General features: G+C 33.0%; 1 protein-coding gene across 2 annotated transcripts in view; it reads left to right on the forward strand.

Annotated features, from left to right (window-relative positions):
- Positions 1 to 5,078, forward strand: part of LOC106877224 (CD9 antigen) — a 181,151-nt gene extending 176,073 nt beyond the window's left edge. For both annotated transcript variants that reach the window (XM_014926084.3, XM_089353017.1), the window contains exon 8: positions 229 to 5,078. The gene's annotated coding sequence lies outside the window, so the exon portion shown is untranslated. The remainder of the gene's footprint in view (positions 1 to 228) is intronic.
- The last annotated feature ends 17,913 nt before the right edge of the window (positions 5,079 to 22,991 follow it).

A 22,991-nucleotide genomic window follows, 5' to 3' on the forward strand; every position in this document is an offset into this window, starting at 1 on the left:
ATTGTTTGTTTGAAGTGCTGGTTAAACAATCAATTGGTTGTTTGTAGGTCAAAGTTCTTTCATCACCATTTGTGACCTTTTTCGGTAACATGGTGACATTTAACCAATTGACTAACAATAAAGAAGTGAAATCAAACCTGTGTGTTATTATCATTGGCATCATGACCCCACCAAGACACAACACTGTTATATATAATATATACATTTTTTTTTTTTTATTCCCAACAGGACTAATTTGCTGCTCCTCTTCTTTGTAACTGTTTCCAACTGGTCTGTTGTGTTTTCTTTGCTAAGAATATAAAGGAAAAAGAAAAAGAAAAAAAGCTTAAGATTTTTTTTTTACAAAAAAAAATTTAAAAAGAAAGTAAGAAAGAAGAAAATATGAAGAAAGAACCTACTGCAACAACTATAGCCACTTGAACAACAAAAACTACAAACAACAGCTTGTCATATATAAATAACAACATCATTGTTGATGACATTTCTTGTGGTTTTTTTTTTTTTTATTTATTTGTTTAATTTTTTGTTTAAATTGCAAATTCATGCAATGTTGTGTCCAGTAATAATTATAAGAAATGGAATGACTCCGAAAGAACTTTTTTTTACTCCTTTTTTTGTTTTTTTTTTACAATTACGAATTATATGTTTTTATAATCAACCAAATGAATTACTATAGCGTAAATAAATAAAATAAAATAAAATAAATAAATAAATAAATAAACTGAAAATGACAAGCAGGAAAGAAATTTCTAATTTTTAAATATTATTAAACTGTAGTCGATACCTTCGCCCTCTCACATGGTTGGTTTAAGGCCTCAAATGCTAAAACCACACAAGCATATTTTGATAGAGATCCATGCATTAAACATGGAACTCGTAACCAATGTACATCATGCAGACATGCAGAAATATTGTTATTCAACAGCAACTGACATAGTGATATAGTAATATTGCTATTTAGCAACACAAATAGATTTTAGTTAGCAACAAAATAAAATTGCTTTGCCGACCAACACAGTTTCGCTGCTTAGCAATACAATTCCATGACAACTTAACAATAGATAATAAAAAAACACAAAAACTATACAGTTTTCAGCACAAAACAATTTGTTGCTATACAACATAGAGTTCTTTCAGTAGCAACATAGGTCCAGCCACACGTTTAGCAACATAAAAAGCTATTTACTTAGTAATCGGAACAAGAAGCATATGGTTAGCAATAGAAACGGTTTTGGTGCCTTGTAGCACAGTCCTATCAGTTAACAACACAAAATCCCATTTGCCTAGCAACGCAACTTCTTGCTTAGCATTACAGTTCCATGACAACTTAGAAATGGTCTCAAGAAACCTATGGTTAGCACCAAGAAAAAACATTTTGTTCTCAACCAGCTCAGTGTTCTTTCTACTTAGCCACTCAACAACATAAAGCTATTCATTTTGCTTAGCAAGCAAAGACACAGTTCATTCAAAACATTAGCAACGTTGAGTCCTTTGCTGCCCTCCACCACCACTACCACTGCCACCACCACCACCACCACTACTACCACCACCTGGCTCAACTAATCCTAGATTCTTTTGGGTAACGGCCCTTCTCAAGACATCAAGATTGCTATTTTTATTTTTAATCATTTAGCATTCGGGTTATTCTATCAAATATAATGTTTATCTATTTGCATTCATATGAATTTATCATACATTATCTCATACCTTTGAGACTTCACTGATGTGATTGTTTATTTTTAGAATGACATTGTAGGGTAGGTGCAAGAGGCTGGATCTGGCCACTTTTAACATAAAACTGGTAGGAAATTTTAAGCCAAATATGGCTGTATTAAAAGCTAAAGGATTAAAAGGGCAGTGGATTGACAGAATCGTTCAAGCACCAGAAAAAATGCCTTGTAGTATTTGTTCTACTGTTTCTGAGTTCGAATCCCACTGAGGTCAACTTTATTTTTCATCCTTTGAGGTGAATGAAATAAAGAACCAGTCAAGTACTGAAGTCAGTGTAACCAATTAACTGCCCTTCCCCTCAAAATTGCTGATTTGGGGCCTAAATTGAAGTGGCAGCGTCATAGCGAATGAGCGTTATCTGAGGCATGGTTACTGATAGTTACTGCTAGTTGAAAATTATTACTATTGTTATTATTATTAATTATTATTATTATTATTATTATTATTATTATTGTTATTATTAAGGCAGTGAGCTGGCAGAATTGTTAGCACGCCAGGCAAAAATGCTCAGCAGCATGATGTCCATCTTTGCATTCTGAGTTCAAACTCTACCAAGGTCAGCTTTGCCTTTCATCTTTGCAGGGTTGATGAAATAAAGTACCAGTCAAGCATTGCAGCCAGCAGTGTAATCGACTAATCTCTTCCCCTAAAATCTCAGGCCTCGTGCCTACATTAAAAAAAGGATCATTATTATTATTACTATTATTATTATTATTATTATTATTATTATTATTATTATTATTACTATTATTATTTTAACTCAGGTTTTGTTGGAACTCCTGGAGTCTTATATGAGTAACAGTCTTGCTACCATCAGCCTGAGGTACCATGCTATCTGTTCTCTTCAATTATCCAATACTTTCCCCGATTATTATAATTATTATTATTATTATTATTATTATTATTATTGTTGGGGTCGATGTGATTGACTCATCACCTTCTCCCAAATTTCAGGCGTTGCGCCCACAGTAGAAAGGATTATTATTATTGTTGTTGTTGTTGTTAAAGCTGCAAGCTGGTAGAACTGTTAGTGTATCAGATAAAATGGTTAGTGGCATTTCTTTTTTTTTTTTTTTTTTTTTTTTTTTTGCATTCTGAGTTCAAATCCCACGCAGTTAACCTAGCCTTTCATCCTTCCAAAATCAATAAAATAAAGTACTCTGCTAGCATTAGGGTCAATGGTATCGACTAAAACCCTCCCCTCAAAAATACTGGCCCCTGTGCCTAAATCAGAAACCATTAATATTATTATTATTATTATTATTATTTATGTTTTGGCTTTGCTTTAATTTATACAAGCTGTACCCAGGTCACAACCAGAGATGTCATCATCACCATCATCATCATTATTAGTGTTATTGTTGTAATTATTATTATTATTATTATTATTATTATTATTATTATTATCATTATTATAAGACGGTGAGCTGGCAGAATTGTTAGCACACCAGGCAAAATGCTTAGCGGTATTTTGTCTGCAGCTATGTTCTGAGTTCAAATTCCACTGAGGTTGACTTTGCCTATCATCCTTTCAGGGTCGATTAAAGAAGTACCAGTTACGCACTGGGGTTGATGTAATCAACTTAATCCCCACCACCAAGCTACCCTTGTGGCAAAAATTTGAAATCATTATTATTATTACTATTATTGTTGTTGTTATTATTATTATTGGTTGACCAGTCAGTCTCCTTATGCAAGAACAGGCAGCTGGTCTTCCTCTGCTCAGTGGCTATGGTGAGCGAAGTAGTGACATGTGAGTGGTTCAAAGTTCTAGGAATGGGGTTTTTCCTTTCTGGCTAAGCCCTCATCAGCTTTTTCAAGGACCACTTGAAGAGAGCAGTGGGAGTGGAGAAAGAAAGAGAGAGGCGCTGCCCTCTACTATGATTTAAGAAAGATGGGTAAGAATAGTGATTTTGATAAGTCTAAAATGGTTATACTCTGATTATGCAATTGTAAACAGGATACAAGAACCCAGGAGAGGGCATTTTGATGTCTTTGGTACATCAGAGCAAACCACACTTTGAGTAGGGTTTTTCCCTGAATTAATTTCAGTGGTTTCATCTCCCTTCTGGGGGAACTTTCCTTGTTGACATTATATTTTTATCTATTGCTTCTGTTGACTTCACTTTCTTATCATTTAATGTAAGCCCTCACCATGTTTCTTGTCGTTGTATGGTTTCTAATGTCTTGGGCCCCAACAGCTAATAAAAATGTAATTTACTACTACTACTATTATTATTATTATTATTAAAGATTAATTATAAACAACAAAAGCAGTATTAATACCAAAAAGTAATCTTTGTATCAAACTCAACATGGCCATCTTGTTAGACCATCAAATACTGCATTAGTCTTCAGGGATCTTTTCATTTTGGAGCTTGGTTCATAAAAGCACACACATAGATTGAGGTAAAATGAATTTCATCTGTCATGGGTGCTGGAATTCCCATATCATGTGACTTTGGTCTATTATTATTATTATTATTATCATCATCATTAATGAAGGTGGAGAGCTGGCGGAGTCGTTAGCACAGTGGACGAAATGCCCAGCAGTATTTCGCCCATCGCTACATTCTGAGATCAAATTCTGCTGAGGTTGACTTTGCCTTTCATCCTTTTGGGGGTCGATAAAATAAGTACCAGTTGTGCACTGGGGTTGATGTAATCGTCTTAACCCCATTCCCCAAAACTGCTGCCCTTGTGGCAAAATTTGAAACCATTATCATTATTATTATTATTATTATTATTATCATTATTATTATTATGGCAGTGAGCTGGCAGAACCGTTAGCATGCTGGACAAAATGCTTAGTGGCATTTCACCCGTTGCTACATTCTGAGTTCAAATTCTGCCGAGGTTGACTTTGCCTTTCATCCTTTCGGGGTCAATAAATTAAGTACCAGTGAAACACTGGGTCGATGTAATGGATTGATCCCCTCCCACAAATTTCAGGCCTTGCGCCTTTAGTAGAAAGGATTATTATTATTATTATTATTATGAAACAGAGGGTGGCAAATCTTGCCAACATCAATTTTGCCTTTTGTTTCTTTTAGGGTCAATAAATTAAAGTAACAGTTAAACATTGGGGTCAGTGTAATTGACTAACTCCCTTCTTCCCCACATTTTGGACCCCATGCCAAAATTTGAAATGGTTATTACCTGAATGTAGGACAATAGCAGAATTATTAATATTTTAGAAAAAATGCAGTATTTGTTCCATCTCTTCATATACTAAGTTCAAGCCCAGCTGAGGTCAACTTTACCCATTTTTTTTTTTCCAGGTTTGCAAAAATAAAGTATCGGTCAAGTTAAAGGGTCAGTAAAATCGACCCTTCCTTCTCCCTAAATTTTTGGTTTTGTTATAAATTATTATTATTATTATTATTATCAAAAATAATTATAACTGATATCTGGAAGTTATATCTGTGTTTTGCAATCTCATTTCTAATCCCTTCGAGATTAACTTTGGTTTTAATCCCTCTGAAGTCAATCAAATAAGATACTAGTAAAGTTGTGGAATTAGTAGTATCAACTAACTCCCTTTCACTTAACATTGCTGGGTTTGCACCTAAATTTGAACCAACTCTGTGGACATTGATAAATGAGTTCTAGCCAGGTTACTGTACCACATGGGCCATATTTGTCCATTTCAAGATTTTACCTTGGGTGGTTAAGAAGTTTGCTCCATGATCATGTGGTTCCAGTTTCAAACCTGCATGATACCTTGGGCAAATATCTTCTACCATACCCTTGGGTAAACCAGCATCTTGTTTTATATATATAGATGTATTAAACATGTATGTGTATGTGTATATATATGTATATTTTATTTGTGGATTCATATAGAAAAAATTTCCACAATGTTTAAGTGATCTAGACAATTACCAGCATTTTTAAGTGGATTGCTTGAAAATTGTGGGGAAATCTTTCCACATGAAACCATTGGTAGTATTGTTAGTCCACAAATATTCATCCACTAAATATGGTGTTGACCACTCATCTTCACTGTTCAATACTATCTTCTATATATATATATATATATATATACACACACACACACACACACACACACACACATACATATATATATATATATATATATACACACACACATACATACATACATATATATATATATATATATATATATATATATATATATATATGTGTGAATATACATACATACATACATACATACATACATACATACATACATACATGTAAATAAGTGAGTATCTTTTGCTGGTGTATATGATCAAGAAAAGTAAAACAATTGGTATCCTGTGGGCAAAGTCCCCCTGTGATATTTGCTATGCACTGAGTTACAGATACTCCCTTGTCATTCTTGCTATTATAAACCTGTAATCCATGGCATCATTATTTTCCAAATCAGATTTAAAGCACTCACACATAAAAAAAAAATTCAAACCCACCTCAATATGAAAATTTTGCCTTATGCTTCATTGAAAGAAATCATTATTAGTTGAATATTCTAAGGAAATCTTCCAGAAGCCAAGTTATTGATGTTGTTGTTGTTGCTGTTATGTTATTGTTGTTGTTGTTGTTTAACCCTGGGTTAACCCTGACTGAATAGGCCTACGATCAGAGTCATTCCAGCTGTGACCATTTTGTACTTTTAAGGTTTTTTATATTTGAACTGCGTTGTCTAATATGATTATTCCTTACTTCAGACAATAAACAGGAATCATTTGAAGCAGATTTGGTTGCTACTTCTAACTCATTGAGCACTCATGTAAAATCTTCTTACATACTGGAAAACATGAGATTGGCAATACTATTGGCTTTGCAAAAGAAACAAAGTAACAAAATCCAATACCTCTCCACATATACAAACGTATATGGACACACATACTGCAAATGGCTTTACTATACAATATTTGTTAAATTATGCCTTGAGAAGAGAAAAACAAGTCACTGTATTTATTATGAATATCATCATTATTATAGAAATCTAACATTATTGGTGTTTTTCTAGTTATTGTCATGTTTGTGAACTACTATCAAACTCTGTTATAGCTATATCTTTTTCATAGACTATCAGGTCTGGATTCTTTTTGTATACACTACTCACACACACACACACACACACACACACACACACACACACACACATGCAGGCACATATGCATATATACATTTATATATGTGTGTGTACATATATATTTATATAAACTCTACAGATATTGTGGAATTCCTGATGTAGATTCAGTAGTAGGAGCATTTCCACTGTATGATGACATCAGGTAGCCAATAGCTGTGGATGAGCCTTGCATAACATTCTACAAGGTTTTTACTGGAATCATCCTTAAGTATAAATAAATATATATATATATATATATATATATATATATATATACACACACACACACACATATACACAGATACACAGGCAGACATGATAATGATGACATATATATATAATATACACACATAGATATATCTATATTTCTTTCTCTCACTCCTTCTCCTTCTCTCACTCTTTCTTTTTGTATATATACACGTACACACATATATATGTATGTATATATAAAAATATATGTATAGATGTCTCCCGTTCTCTCTCTCTCTCTCTCTCTCTCTCTCTCTCTATGTATGTATATATATATATATATATATATATATATATATATATATATATATATATATATACATAATAATATAAATAATATATAAATATATGCATATATCCATACATATATGTACATACCTACATATATATGTATATATACATGCATATATGGGTACAGGACATCATAAAAATGTTGAACACAATGAGAAACGAAAACATAGAAAACAAATTTTTTTTCGAACAACGAGAAAAACAAACAGAAACGAGACATGCAACATTAAGAGTTGGACATGACATCACAGTCCGAGTCAGTTCTCATTGGTCACAGATCACATTTTCATAAGTATTACTTCTCTTTTGTGCATGATTTCTACAGCTGGCTCCTTTCTTAATGCCCACCACTGGTGAAAAATTTTATTATGGTATCAGGTCTAGAGAGATTGCCAAGCATATGTAAAATATGTCACCTGCACTCACAGCCTTACACCATTCTATCAATTAATCATTCTTTCTTTCTCTCTTCCTTTCTTTCTTTCTCTCTTCCTTTCTTTCTTTCTTTCTTTCTTCCTGTCTTTCCTTCTTTCTGTCTGCATATGTGTGTGCGTGTGTCCCCTGTTATTGAATAAAGTGTCAGACATTTACAGTATGCAAATAAGGAGCCCTAGTTATGTGGAGCTACTGGATAAACAGAATGGCTGTTCGTTTCTGTGGAATTGGTGAAATGGATATAGACTCATCTGATGAGAATCCAATAAGGTTTGAAATCGATTAAAGCCGTTGATAATTTTTTTGTTCAATCTACAGAGAAATAGTTAAATTGGCTCAGTATATTTCTCTACTACAAAGGTTAAATATATATATATATATGAGATAGAGATGACAAGATGGAGTACAGCAAGACAGTTATTTTATAATCACTACACGTTTTCATACAACATAGATCTTCATATATACTGGAATTTAGTTATGCGACAGTTTACCTGTATAATGGGATCCACAGGTAATATACAATTGCCGTCTCCGTTAGTTACAAAACCTAACCAACAAGGTAGATTGATGTGTTAGCATTGAAGTTGAAGGTTTCGTAACTAACGAGGACAGCAATTGTATATCACCTGAAGAAATACAACTCTTTCCCATTATACAGGTAAACCGTTGCATGATCAAATACCTGTATATATGAATATCTATGTTGTATGGAAACATGTGTAGTAATTATAAAATATCTATGTAACCATACTTCTTCTTGTTGACTCTATCTTATTCAATTTTATTTTTACACACGAAGAATGCCCAAACCTAGACTCGGTAGTATATTGTAATACTACCAGCTATTTGGTAATTCTAAGAGTGAATGAGCTCTATTCTGTACTCTGCTATGTCCCTAACAGAATGCACCATAAATATACATACATACATACATACATATATATATCTATATATATATATACGAGGTGTTAACAGTAACTGCACGATAAAGTGAAGTATATTTGCCTATATATATATATATATATATATATATATTAATAGTAATGGTAAGACAACAAAAGAATGAATGCGACCTCATTCATTATGGCAACTGAATAATTGTCACACATTATATTACAGATATATGTATATATGTGTGTATATATATATATATCACATACCAGCTAACAAAATATTAAAAAAATTACCTTGCAACATATATCTTAAAATACAAATTTATTATATATACTGGGACGTATGTGTTTATGGTTACTGGGTGTATACATACATACATACAAAACATATGAATCTGCATGTATACATAACGTACATACAAAAATACCCTGCTGAGGTTGTTGAAATTTCAATGAAGGACCCTTGGATCTAGGTTAGAAACCAGTTCTTCCTCTATTGGCAAGAAATCTTGAAATAAAACTGAATATCAACATACATACATATGAGCATAAACTAATGCAGAACCTTTATCAGCCTGGTACCAAATGCAAAATTCCATTTGAACTTTATATGCACACACTCATGGGATGAAAAATGTAAAACAAGATGTAAACATTGAGTTAAAATTTGTGAAATTTGAACATTTCCTCTTTCTTCCAGTGTGTACTACTATAAATTATATCAACATATTTGGATGAAATCCAAGATTGGAGCCATATGTTATTAAAATCTCTTGACAATACAACATGAATGTATTCTTAATGCAGTATTCTAGCAAAGAATAACATTATAAATATGAATGTTAAAGCTGTATATAAAGTCTACACCTAACTTACTGGCTCAGGGAGGCTGGAGTTTGTGCATGTTATTGAGTTTCTCAGGCATTTTGGCAACTGGAAGTGTAAGATTTTCACCCATTAAAATTGAATGTCAATCCATCATAAATTCAACCCCCAACAACTGCCATTTTCAACTGAATGAACTTGAGCAATGTGAACTGAGGTATCTTGCTCAAGGATAAAACGCACTGCCCTGTCTCAGAATTAAACCAACAATCTTACAATTGTGAGTTGAACACATTAATCATGCGGTCATGTGCTTCCATAGTTATGCATAAATTAATATATAATTATACCAGGCATGGCTGTGTGGTTAAGAAGATTGCTTAGCAACATCGTTTTGAATTTAATCCCCACTGCACGGCAACTTGGGGGCAAGTCTCTTCTGCTATGGTCTCGGGCCAACACACACACAGACACACACCTATATATATATATATATATATAAATACTCACACACTTTATTAATAAAGTTGCAAAGACGTCACCAAAAAAAAACTGTTACTCAGAGTTTCATGTTCCTGTTTGTCGGACGGTTTTGGTTGAGAAGGGAACAAAAAGTTAATTAATGGAAGAAAAAATTGATTTTTTGTTCCATTTTCAACCAAAACTCTCCAACAAACAGAAACATGAAACTCTGAGTAACAGTTTCTTTTTGTAATGTTTTTTGCAGCTTTAATAATAAAGCATATTACTCTACCTCTGGTATTCGAGTACTATTTTTACCCACCTTGTTTCACATTTATGTGCTTACTCTGATGTATATATATATATATACACACACACACATCTGGGCATGTGTGACTGTGTTTGTGATCACCCTTGTGACTTATCAGTTTGGCAAAAGAGACTGACAGAATAAGTACTGAGTTTCATTCATTTGATTAAGCCCGCTCAAACCAGTGCTCCAACATGGCCACAGTCCAATGACTGAAATAAGCAAACAATTAAAGATAACTACATTCAATTCAATTCAAGGCATATATCTTAATAAGAAACAAATTATACAAAAATACATTATACTGCTTTGAGAATACATTTTCTCTTTCTCATCCTTTTTCTTTCTTTCTCTGCATATATACACACATATATGTGTATGTATGTATATATGCATATTTGTTTTTAGCATGTTTGCATGTGTGAATCTAACTAGGTCAGTGTTGGGTTTTTTTTCTTTTTCTTTTATACCAGCCTCTTTCACTCCACTCAAATATATCAGTCATTTCCTTATGCTTTCCACTTAATATATAAGCTGTGAATTCATAAAAAGAAACCCAGCAGATCTACTTATATTCAGAAATTCTAGTCATTTTTCATTCGTTTATATTTGCTAAAAGAAAAAAAAAAAATAAATAGATAAAGAAATAATGTGCTTGTGCTCATGCACACGCACAGACATCAATGTGAGTATATATATATATATATACATATGTGTATATGTATTTACACAAACATATATGCATGAAAATATATGTACATATTTATATATGTGTCTATATGGAATAATGGATTAAAATATTCAAATACAGAAAATGATAATCCTTTCCTCTCAAAAAAAAAATGTAACAAATACGAATAAAATTAATAAATAATGATAATAACAATAATAATAATAATAATAATAATAATAATAAATATCTATTTTTAAAAAATTAATTTTTCAAGTCCTTACTTTAACCTAAATCCAACTAATTTTACTAATCATGTTGACTATGATTATTTTTGTTTATTTCTAATTAGATTCTGAATCATTTAATCTTTAAACAAGCCTATTTACCTATTTCAGCAATTATAGCGATGGCTATGCTTCATTGATGAGGTCAGAATAATACCAAAACATGCCTGCCTTTTTTTTTTTATATATATACGTGTTTCAGATTAATACAAATAATAAAAGTAACTGGGTTATGTAGACATTTTAAAACTCCACCTCATTTTTTTTGGCTTCTTGTTAGCTTTTAATTGTCAATGGATTAAATATATTAACGACAACTAACCAATTTAACTACCTTCCTCTTAACCTACCTTTGCTCTTGACCAAAATTGTTCAGCTTTCCTTCCTTTGTGCTGTATGTATGCTTGTAATACAAATTTTTTGTCTGTATTTGCAATAACAAACATGGTAAAACACCAGGCAGGATCACAGATGGAATCTTACATTGTCTTTATTGAGAAATTCCATGAAACATAAAGTAAACACAGCAAGACCGAATATTGCAGGGTATGATACCGCTCTTCAACCCTTTACAACATTGGATCCTTTTGGAGATGGATGAAGACACGTCACTTACCAAAGAGCTGAGTTGAGCTCTGTTTGTCTCCCTTACTGTCCATGATTCTACTCAAGAAGAGTTGTCACAGGCAACTCAACAACATCAATAAAGTAGATTACTATTTTTAAACCTCACAATGAGAGATATTCGGCAACAGTACTTTGGAGTAAAGATTGTTTGCCAACATAACATGGCAGTCCTGGTTTAGGACGAATGTTGCTGTAATTTAGCCCCAGGAGATATCATCTCCAGCTGGCTATATGACACGATCTGTGTCCTTATAATTTCGAACAAGAGAATCTAGCAACCCCACTCAATACACAGATAGTTTTGAGCTGAGTGGGGGTGCTAGATTCCTTTGTTCGAAAATATAAGGACACAGATCATGTCATATAGCCAGCTAGGGTTAAATTACAGCAACATTCGTCCTAAACCAGGACTGCAATGTTATGTTGGCAAACAATCTTTACTCCAAAGTACTGTTGCCGAATATCTCTTGTTGTGAGGTTTAAAAATAGTAATTTTCTAATTTATAGATCAGTGACTAGTTGTCACTTTGAAAACTATATATTTCAAACGGGAATTTGGCAGTGCCACCTCTAGCCAAACAATTATTCTGTGCTGATGAGGGGAAATAACCCAGAAATCGCGATACACAGATATTGTTTTCAGCTGAGTGGGGGTGCTAGATTCCCTTGTTCGAAAATAAAAGGACACAGATCGTGTCGTATAGCCAGGTGGAGACGATGTCTCCTGGGGCTAAATTACTGCAACATTCATCCTAAATGTGCCATGTTATGTTGGTAAACAATCTTTATTCCAACATCAATAAATATCAATAATGATGACGATGATAGAAAACATTCTACAACACTATATAATTAACTACTGCATCTTAAATTAATATCAAAGATAGATAGTTCAATATCATAATATGGCAATATCCAGTTCAGATATTATAAATGTTACAATATCTGGACATTGTATTTAGTTTCCCACCTCTTGTGAGAAATCAATTATGTTTGGATCACAGCGTAACTAGCGGGGATGCAGTAGGGGCAGTCTGTCCTGGGCAGCACTTTTAAAGGGACACCACCTTTGGGTCTGCTGTAGGCATTATGTGTTTTTTGTGGGGTTCGGGGGATGGCAAACGAAAGGGTCGCCCGGGTGGTACACACTCTAGCTACACTAATGCTTTGGATTATAGTAGAATACTAAGAGGAAGGATTAAATAATTAACCCATCTCTCATGGTTAACTTCTTTTGAAGAGTCAACAAGATTTTGATTCCCAAGTAAAATATAAAAATTAAAAAACAAAAGTATAAAATATGTCATTTATCACCATCACCAGTATCATCATCATTAACATCATTATTAAAAATGATTGCTAAGAGTAATGGATGACATACTGAGTTCAGATCTCACCGAGGTTCAATTTTGCCTTTCATTATTCAGGCTGATCAGATAGATACCAGTTACATACTAGGGATTGATTGAATCAACAATTACCCTTTTCCCCAAATTTGAGGCCTTGCACTAATGCCAGGAATTATTTCTTACCTGTCTCAGCAATAACCTCTTGTGGCAGTGAAAAAAAGATTATTATCATTATAATTAATATAATGAAAAATCACCATTTGATCATTATTCCTCCGAATATCTGGCCATGTGCCTATGTTAGGAATTATTATTGTTGTTGTTGTTGTTGTCATTATTACAATTATAATTAAGGCAGCAAGCTGGCTGAATTGGTAGCACATCAGACAAAATACTTAAAAGCGTAGTTCAATTCCACTGCAATGCAATCAGCTAGCAACTGCTCCATCCTCCAAAATTTCAGGCCTTGTGCTTATAGTAGGCAGAATTATTATTATTAGTGGTTGGCGTTAGGAAGGGCATCCAGCTGTAGAAACTCTGCCAAATTAGATTGGAGCCTGGTGTAGCCATCCGGTTGCACCAGTCCTCAGTCAAATCGTCCAACCCATGCTAGCATGGAAAGCGGACGTTAAACGATGATGATGATGATGATGATGATTATTATTATTATTATTATGATTATTATTACTATATCTACTAAATAGGTTACATATGTAATCGACATAATCTCCTCCCCCAAGCAACCCTTGTGGCAAAAATTAGAAATCATTATTGTTATTATTATTATTATTATTATTATTATTATTATTATTATTATTATTATTATTATTATTGAGTGAGAGAGCAGTGCATGCCATCAAAGTGACACTGGGGTAAAATATACGAAGCCCATTATACCCATCATGACTACCCGTCTGATAAGGGTGCACCAGGCACATGCATCACAAGCATATGTGCTTGACATGGTGATCTCATATCAAGATAAACAGCGCATGACCTCGCAGGTGGGGCCCAGTTAGAATTTTCTTCAGGTCAAGTAGCCCATCCTGCTCAAAAGGTCCCTGAATAAGGTTCGTTTAAGGATGTTGAGCAAAACACCCATGTTTTCAAAGGTGAATTATTCAAACCCCAAAGAATTCCTCTCAACACATCGCTATGATGCACCCCTACTACTTCTTCTTCTTCTTCTTCTTCTTCTTCTTCTTCTTCTTATTATTATTATTATTATTATTATTATTATTATTATTATGATTATTATTGTTATTATTATTATCTTTATTGTTATTATCATGCAGGAAAATAGGGCTGCACTGTTCATATACAAAATGTGTAAAAATCAGATTTTGCAAACCAAATTGTTTTGAATGTATTTTTATTATGAATCCTGTTTGAGAGATTCCTTGGTTGCTGTTCAAACCAAACCAAAATATATGCAATTGATACATATATATACACACACACACACAAACATTCACCCACACAGACACACAGAATCACATACATTATGTGGTGGTACTATGTTGCCATGAAACAGCGTAACAGACTGAGATTTGGTTCATGTTCAGAACCATTTCACTCATATGTCATGGACATCTTCATGAAACCTTACAAATTTCCGTTTCCCTCTCTGTCATTTATCAGAAAAGAAGGGGCTTAATGGACGAGGATAATGTGATTAGCAACCCAGTTAGTATTTTTCAAACATTCGTAGCTAAAGGTGGATGATAAGCAGGAATGAATTTCCAGAGGGTTACAGTTCTGAGGTGGACAGTGGGGTAGCAGGATTGGACTAAGAAATGGCTTATAGTACAACAGGGATTATTCAGGGACAAGGAACTGAGTGAAGTTAATAATAGGATATGACGAAATGTAGCAAGTGCATTGTGATGGCTGATGTTGGTTGGAAGATCTCATATTAAGCTGGTACATCCAAAGACACACAGACAGACCATTTAATTCAAATGTGAGGCAAGTTTAGCAGTGGCCCTGAAATTATGCATATGAATGTGTGCGTTTATATAAGCATGTATATATGTGTGCGTGTGTGTTTCTGTATATATATATATATGCATATATTCACACATATATGTATGGAGGTAGGTAGTTAGGTATGCATTCATGTATGGATATATATGTGTGTGTGCATATATATATATATATATATATATATATATACATACAAACACTTCCTACCTCATCATCATTGTTTAACGTCCGCCTTCCATGCTAGCATGGGTTGGACAGTTCCTATATATGTATATATGGAGATATATATATGTGCGTGTGTGTGTGTGTGTGTGTGTTAAATAAAATGAGACAACAAGGCCAAGGCTGCGTGGAATTTTCAGGACATCTATAGAGAGAAAGGTAGTCTTACAGCTGTTTCTGGGATATTAGGGATATCGCTTCATCAGAGACAATGTGAGATGGTTAAATAGAGGGAAATATTAGAGTTCAATATGAGGAGGAGTTATTTGGGAAAAGGAAGCAAATACAGAGTATTTAGGGAAATAGGAGAATAAATGTAGAAATAAAAATAAAAGGGTATAAAAATGTTATAGTTAACATATACATGCTCATACAAGACCTGCATTAGACTCCTCATTCATATCATTATCGAACCGAGAGTTTAACTAATGTCTTTCCATAGAACTTACATAGGTGTAGGAGTGGCTGTGTGGTAAGTAGCTTGCTTACAAACCACATGGTCCTGGGTTCAGTCCCATTGCGTGGCACCTTGGGCAAGTGTCTTCTACTATAGCCTCAGGCCAACCAAAACCATGTGAGTGGATTTGGTAGATGGAAACTGAAAGAAGCCCGTTGTATATATGTATATATATATATATATATATATATATATATGTATGTGTGTGTATATGTTTGTGTGTCTGTGTTTGTCCCCGCAGTATCACTTGACAACTGATGCTGGTGTGTTTACGTCCCCGTCACCTAGCAGTTCGGCAAAATAGACCGATAGAATAAGTACTAGGCTTACAAAGAATAAGTCCTGGGGTTGATTTGCTCGACTAAAAGTGGTGCTCCAGCATGGCCGCAGTCAAATGACTGAAACAAGTAAAAAAGTAAATATATGTATGTATATGCAATCACACACACACACACACATACACATTGATAGATAGATAAATAGATGTACGTATATACATTATATATGTGTGTGTGCATGTGTATGTGTGTTTCAATCAATAGATTTATAAGACAGGAATTCCACAAAGAACTTGATATTGGTTATAATCAATTAGTGCAAAATGCAATGGCAACATTGTAAGAAGAATTATATACATGCATATACAAACATATGCACACGTACATATCTTTTTTTTATTTGGTACTCATTTCACATATTAGACTGAGGCCATGCTGGAGTAGTGCTTAGAAGAACTTTAGTAAGATGAATCAACCCCAGTAATTTTTTAATTTAAGGCTGGTACTCATTCTATTCGTGCCTTTTGCCAAACTGCTAAGTTACTGGGATGCAAACATACCAACACTGGTTAGCAAGTGGTAGTAGAGTACAAACACCAACACACATACACATATGATGATAATGATGTGTATATATGAGTGTGTGTGTATGTGTGTGTGTTAACACACAAGCACACACATATTTACACAAGCATTTACATATATGCATAAAAATATGTGTGTTTAGCATTCATGCATATTTATGAATGCTAGATTTAACAAATGATAACAATTAAAATGAAATGATATGTTCGTTGTTTTTGCCGACCCAATTGTTTAAATACTCGACACAATATAACTTGATGTGCCACCAGCTGTCAATGTGTAGACAGGAATCCTCTTTTATATTCTAACAAAAATTTAATACATAATGGAATCAATAATTTTCGAAAATAACCACAGTTTTCGTCTTTAAATTCTTTGGAAACGTTTATCATCATCATCATTATAATTGTCATCATCATCATCATCATCATTATTATTATTATTATTATTATTATTATTATTATTATTATTATTATTATTATTATTATTATTACTATTATTTTATGTTTGACTTTTGTTTTGCATTTGTACAAGTTGGATCCAAGTCTCACCCAGAGACCTCAAGAGACAACAAGCTAGAAGTTCATGTAGGTGTTATGCCTAGGGTACCATATATTTGGATTTGTACAGTGTTGTTCTAGAGAATGTTTAAGAAACCATAAGAAAATTATGTGTTTGTTTTAAAATTTGAGATCACATAGACAGTATTTTACGTAGGATATGGGCAGTTCCCATGAACACTATCTTTTGAACTTCAGCCATTTGGGATTTCCTGGTTATTATTAAAACAAGTCTATTATTATTATTATTATTATTATTATTATTAAAACAAGTCTATTATTATTATTATTATTATTATTATTATTATTATTATTATAATTATTAAAACAAGAATCAATTATCATTATTATTATTATTTTATGTTTGACTTTTGTTTTACATTTGTACAAGTTGGATCCAAGTCTCACCCAGAGACCTCAAGAGACAACAAGCTAGAAGTTCATGTAGGTGTTATGCCTAGGGTACCATATATTTGGATTTGTACAGTGTTGTTCTAGAGAATGTTTAAGAAACCATAAGAAAATTATGTGTTTGTTTTAAAATTTGAGATCACATAGACAGTATTTTACGTAGGATATGGGCAGTTCCCATGAACACTATCTTTTGAACTTCAGCCATTTTGGGATTTCCTGGTTATTATTAAAACAAGTCTATTATTATTATTATTATTATTATTATTATTATTATTATAATTATTAAAACAAGAATCAATTATCATTATTATTATTATTTTATGTTTGACTTTTGTTTTGCATTTGTACAAGTTGGATCCAAGTCTCACCCAGAGACCTCAAGAGACAACAAGCTAGAAGTTCATGTAGGTGTTATGCCTAGGGTACCATATATTTGGATTTGTACATAGTGTTGTTCTAGAGAATGTTTAAGAAACCATAAGAAAATTATGTGTTTGTTTTAAAATTTGAGATCACATAGACAGTATTTTACGTAGGATATGGGCAGTTCCCATGAGTACTATCTTTTGAACTTCAGCCATTTTATTATTATTATTATTATTATTATTATTATTATTATTATTATTATTATTACTAAGGCAGAATTGTTTGAGCAGTGGACAAAATGTTTTGTAATATTTCTTTATATTCAGAGTTCAGATGCCACTGAGGTTGACTTAGCTTTTCATCCTTTTAGAGTCGATAAAACAAAGTACCAGACAAGTACAGGTCATCATCAACTTATGACCACACAATTGGTTCTGATTGACTGGTCGTAAGTCGGCCTACAGGCCTATACATAGGTTTGTTTTATATTTTTACGTTCTTAGAGTACATTCTCAGGGAAAAGTCACACGCAGCATAAAACCAAGAATTTTGGTCCAAAATTTTGGAGTTTTAAGTAGTCATCTTATAAACAAAAGCAAGGTTGCCTCGATGTTTCCGTGGCAGAATATTCATCCAACACTTGGGATAACCCCAATGGGGATCAATAACCAAACCTAGGGGAAGTATTTGTTAGCTGACATCATCCATAAACGGGTTAATTTCTAAGGAATTAAACCCATTTAGATTTCAACTGGAATATTTATTATTGCTGCCAAGAGCTGGCGTACCAATCGTCATAAAGTCGATCAATCATAAGTTGGATAAGTCATAAGTCAATGACAACCTGTGCTGGGGTCAATTTAATCGACTGACCTACTACCCTAAAATTGCTGGCCTTGGGCCAACATTTGAAATGATTATTTTTATGAGTTTTTTTTTTTTTTTTTTTTTTTTTTTAATCAAGGCCTTAAGTTGGCAGAATTATTAGAGTATTGGAAAAAATACTTTGTTGTATTTGTTTCAACTCTCTGTGACCTGGTTTCAAATCCTACCAAAGTCACATTTGCCTTTCAGCCTTCTGGGGTTGATAGCATCAATTACTCCCCTTCCTTGCAAAACTGCTGGTCTTATGCTTAAATCAGAAACCATCATTATTGCAATTGAATATTTTTGTATGATGTGTGTGTATGTGTGTGTGTGTGTGTGCGTGCGCATCTGTGTGTGTGTGTGTGTGTATTAAGTAGTTATAATCTCCTTTATCTCCAGCTTCGTTGAGATCATTAACATCCTTCACTTGCAATGTCTTGTTCATATTCTTATTGAGAAACAACATAAGTCACAGTTTCTTGGTAGTTTCCTTCTTTTTTTTTCCCTTCCTATGCTCTTTGAAACCTGACAGTTGTAAGAAATTAACCAAATTTATGGCCACAAATGTGCTACTATCAAATTTGAAGACTTAGAAGTCAGTGACACTGCAGCACAGATAGTATTAGAAAGAGGAAATAATTTATCTTCAGCTTATGTAATTATAAACTCATTTTCTCCAAAGCCTACATGATCCTACACACACACACATGGCGAGCTGGCAGAAACATTAGCACGCCAGGCGAAATGCTTAGGGGTATTTCATCTCCCGCTACGTTCTAAGTTCAAATTCCGCCAAGGTCGACTTTGCCTTTCATCCTTTCGGGGTCGATTAAATAAGTACCAGTTATGCACTGAGGTCAATATAATCGACTTAATCTGTTTGTCTGTCCCTGTTTGTCCCCTCTGCGTGTAGCCCCTTATGGGTAGTAAAGAAATAACACACACACATACACACACTGGCACTTCTTCAGTTAAGAGTTAAGAGTTTTATCCAATCAGTGGAGCAGCCTGCTCACGAAATAAATGTGTAAGTGGCTGAGTACTCCACAGATACATGTACCCTTAATGTAGTTCTCAGGCAGATTCAGTGTGAAACAATGCAACAAGGCTGACTCGTTTGAATTAAAGGTCCAACTCGTTTTTGCCAACTGAATGGACTGGAGGAATGCGAAATAAAGTGTCTTGCTCAAGACACGGCACGCAGCTGGAAATCGAACTCAAGACTTTACAACTGTGAGCCGAATGCCCTAACCACTAAGCCATGCACCTTCACATATACACATATTATATAAGAATCCTTACTATTAGGTTAATTTAAACAACCCCCACTTCTGACCTTAGCAAAAAATAAGTCTCAGTTTTAATGGTGCCTTCTGGATATCTGAAATGCCTGCCAATACAATCAGGCATCTTTTGAGAAATTCTTGCATTTTTTAAGCAAATTATAAATCATGTTACATGAAAGAGTAAATGATGGGGGGTGGAGAATATTTCTTCTTCTCCTTCGCTTGAAAAAAGACATGAGAAAGAATTATGATAGGGCATGATACAATTAAGATGCTGGTTTATAAATATAATTCATCTTATCTTTCAGAAATGCCAAAATGAAATCTGAAAGTTTAATTATTTCAAGTATCAAAGCAAATTATAAATATTATAAATATAAAAAAATGATAAAAAATATTAAGCAAATAAATTTTTTAAAATCACATTGGAAAAGAAATATATTTGAAATGTTAAGAATAAAAATGTTTCACATTTAATAATTTCACTCAAAGTAAAAAAAAAAAATAATAATAATAAATGAATATGAAATAAAGGATAAAGACAAAAAAAATATATTGTTATGTAAAAATATTGTTCCTGTCATGCACAGATGTTTGTGGTTGTTATAAACATAATCCATGCAGGTGGTTGTATTTTTTCCCATTATTTTAATATAAATAATAACTGTATTAATATATATAAACATGAATATATATATATATAAATGCATATGCATATATATATATATAAATGGATATATATGCATATATATATATATATATATATATATATATATATATCAATGTATGAAGGCTGACAAACTGGACAACTTAGTTGTCCCCCTTTTTAGTTTGCACTGTAAACAAGGCTTTGGGGGGTATATTTTTTTAAAACGTCAGCCAGAGAATGTTAACTTGTCCCCAAATTTTTTTTTAAATCCTTCTTTTATTCTCATTATTATTATCATTGTTATTGTTTATGTTAGATGTGGAGACAGCAGGCTTGTTTCTGATTTGGAGGGGAGAGTGAAAAGACTACTGCATTTAAATATTGAAAACCTTGCTTATCACTTGGCAATACAACATGGTTAAAACCCTTACTACCCGTGTAGTAATTATTTAATGTTAACTTTGCCATGCATGTAGCAAAGGTTTTTCTTCTTCGAGGTTGTGCATTAGTATACAAGGCACAAAGGTGGGAAAACCTGCCTTGGCTGACGGCTGCTGAAATCAGGTTTTTTTAAAACCAACATTGCCATTATGATTGAAGAAAACGATTTGCTCTGTAAATCTACACTTTGGGACCTGTAACTTGTTGTCCTTAAATATTGTGTAATATGTATGCACAAATATGTATGCGTGTATATATATATCTATATATGCATATATCTATATATTTATATTATTATATATATACACACACACACATATATATATATATACATATAATCGGTCATAATGTCTTACGTTTAAGATGATTCCCATGCTTTCCCTGATGAGAAGGTTACAATTTTAATATCAAAGATCCCTATGGATCACACAGGTTATATACATATATATATTTATATATATATATACTGAGGGTGATAAATTGAATATTAATTTAATTAACATCAATTTGAAACCAGTGGCCTAGCATATAAAAACATCTGAAAATTCAGAAAAATTGTATTACATGCATATAAGAAGGGTTGACCACTAAGTGGACATCCGATATGCTAGAAAGAGGTCATCAACGACCCAGCCACAAAGAAAAATAATGTTCTCCAGAAAAAATTCAGCAGACACCAGAACATAAGCGGGCAAGGCAAATGGAAAATATACAAAATAAAGAATTAATTGTACCCGCTTATCTTCTGGTGTTTGCTGAATTTTTTCTGGAGAACATTATTTTTCTTTGTGGCTGGGTCGTTGATGATCTCTTTCTAGCATATCGGATGTCCACTTAGTGGTCGTCCCTTCTTATACGCATATATATACATACACACACACACACATATATATATATATACACACACACATATATATATATGTATGTATGTACATATATATATATATATATATATATATATATATATATATATATATACATATATATATATATGACATATGCATAGCATTCAAAATATTTTCCCTTCTCCTCTCTTTGTTAAAATGCTTTCTTTTATCTCAATGGTTTCCATCAATATTGTTACATGATTCTTTATACTGAAGATTCCCCCCACCCACTACCACCACCACCATCAATATTCCCTTTATTCTTCCTGTAACGTGCTTATTTTTATTTTCTTTCTTTATCATTTTTGCAATTGAAAGAAGACATATATATATATATTTATTTTTTTCTGCTTCTGAATTTTGTATCCTCCTCTTGTTCGTAATAAAGCATCTAAACATTTGTATACCTGAATAATTATATTAATAAAAAGATGTTTAAAAAAAAAAAAACAATGAAGATATTTAATAATTTCTTTTTTCTTTCGGAATTAATTTCTTTCTTCTCTTTTTGTTTTGGTTTTATTGTTTTCTAGGGCAGGTGTAGCAGTGTGGTGAGAAGTTTATCTCCTAACCACATGGTTCTAGGTTCAGTTCCACTGCTTGGCACTTCAAGCAAATGTTTTCTGATATAGCTTTGGGCCTTGTGATTTTGTGAGTAGATCTGGTTGCTAGAAACTGAAAAAAAACCATTGGTTTTACATGTGTGTGTGTGTTAGCAAGGAAATTGAAAGTGAGGTTGTTTCTGGCCACATTGGAATCT

Source organism: Octopus bimaculoides, chromosome 5 (genome assembly GCF_046866305.1).
Source record: "Octopus bimaculoides isolate indiv1 chromosome 5, ASM4686630v1, whole genome shotgun sequence".
In the NCBI taxonomy this organism is placed as follows: Eukaryota; Metazoa; Mollusca; class Cephalopoda; order Octopoda; family Octopodidae; genus Octopus; species Octopus bimaculoides.